Source organism: Kogia breviceps, chromosome 11, assembly GCF_026419965.1.
Source record: "Kogia breviceps isolate mKogBre1 chromosome 11, mKogBre1 haplotype 1, whole genome shotgun sequence".
Taxonomy (NCBI): Eukaryota; Metazoa; Chordata; class Mammalia; order Artiodactyla; family Physeteridae; genus Kogia; species Kogia breviceps.
In genome coordinates, this window is record NC_081320.1 from 40472444 (window position 1) to 40474373 (window position 1930).

The window sequence follows — 1930 nt, forward strand, 5'->3', positions numbered from 1 at the left end:
GCGTTTTTTTCCTGAATATATTCAGGGAAAAAACGCATACGCCCTTTTTGGCCAACGAAACAAGCGGGCAATGCACATCAGTAGTACAAAGAAGTCTCACTTCGCATCGGTCAAACGGCCATCGTGAAAAAGTGTAAAACCCAGAAATTCAGGATAAGCCATGGAGAAAAGGGAGCCTTGTTATGCTGGTGGAAGGGATGTAAATTGCAAACGGCCACTCTGGAGAAGTGTATGGTGTTTCCTAAGACATCTAAAAAACAGAGCTACAGCGCATACGGCACTTCCACTCATGGGCGTGTATCTTAGCCCCGACCCTGCGGCGGAGTCTGGATCCGGGCCAGCCACCGCCAGAGCGTCTGGTGTGCCGCTGCCTTCCAGAGCCGCCTTCTGGCCGCCCTAGCCCCGGCCAGGCCGGCGGGGAGCGCCCCCTCTGGCGCGCGCTGTGGTGGGAGGGGCCTGAGGAGGTGGGGGCCTGCAGCGGTGCCCGGCCGGGGCGGAGGCGGCCTCAGCCCCAGGCGACTAAAGGAGAAGGCGGGGCGGGAGGCAAAAAGCGTACAGCACCCAGTATTCTCAGGTGGTCTCCCATCCAAGTACTAACCAAGCCCGACCCTGCTTAGCTTCCGAGATCAGGCGCGTTCAGGGTGGTATGGCCATACGCAGGGCTGGGGACCGCAGGCTGCCTCTTGAGGCCCAGCTTCTCTGGCGCGTGCGCCTTACCGCCAGCCCCGTGGCCAGCCCGCCCCGGCAGGGCCCCGCTGCCCGCCCAGCCAGGGGAATGGAGGTCTCGGGTACCGCGGGGTGGTGGAGGGGTTGGCGACCTCCCAGCCCAGGGCGGGAGGGACCCAGCAAACCCTTTGGCGCTTGGCGCCCCGCCCCAGATCCCGCATGTCTCTCACAGGGACGTGGCCCCGGAACATGTCCGGGGACGTGACAGGAATCATCTTAGCCAACTCAACCCCAGACATTGTGCTCCAGGATACATGCTATGTAGTAGCACACTTCCATGACCTAATGTCCATGGGAGCAGTCTTCACTATTATGGGAGGCTCCTACACGGATTCCCACTATTCTCAGGTTTTACAGTTAACTCAGCATGAGCAAAAATTCACTTCACAAGTATATTTGTAGTAGTAAATATGACTTCCTGCAGCACTTTCTTGGCCTCTCAGGGATGTCACTACGTTAGTCTGTGTGCCCTGAGGCACACACAACATGAAATATTTTGTCTTTAGGCTCATTCATCTCAGTAGCAGCAGTAATGCTAATACTCTTCATATTTTGAAAAGCATTTGCATCTAAACAAGAAGTCTTAGCAGTGGAAACTCCTACTCCTAACCTAGAATGGTTACACAAATGCTCTCCACCATATCCTATGTTTCAAGAATCCTATCTATGTAAGTGTAAAATAAGGAAGGACTCAAGTCCTTTTCAACCAGTTTCAAGCCAACACCGTAACAATTATGCCTTTCTCAATAAATGAGATAAAAGTAAAAAGTAATGTAGATTGGTCAAAGTTAAATCATAGGCTAAAATCCTGTATATCACTATGGCATATAAATTTCATCTAGGTTCTCAAGATACAACATCACCGATTATGGAAGAACTTTTACATTTTCATCATCACACATTAATAGTGATTTTTAAAATAAGTTCTCTAGTCCTCTATATTATTTCACTAATATTGACATCTAAACTAACTCATATACATACAACAGATGCACAGGTAGAGAAAATGTGAACAATTTACTAGCCATTATTGTAATCTTAATTGCCCTATCATCATTGTAAATCCTCTACATGATACATGAAATGAATAACTCTTTCAAACCATAAAAAACTATGGGTCAGTAATGATACTGAAGCTACAAATACACAGATAATGAAGATTTAAATGTTGACTTCTCTGTAATCCCCACATCGGAGCTAAAAC

At 48.8% G+C, this 1930-nt stretch overlaps 1 pseudogene; it reads right to left on the minus strand.

The window, feature by feature from the left end:
- Window positions 1-549: 549 nt before the first annotated feature.
- Window positions 550-658, minus strand: LOC131766018 (5S ribosomal RNA; annotated as a pseudogene).
- Window positions 659-1930: the final 1272 nt, after the last annotated feature.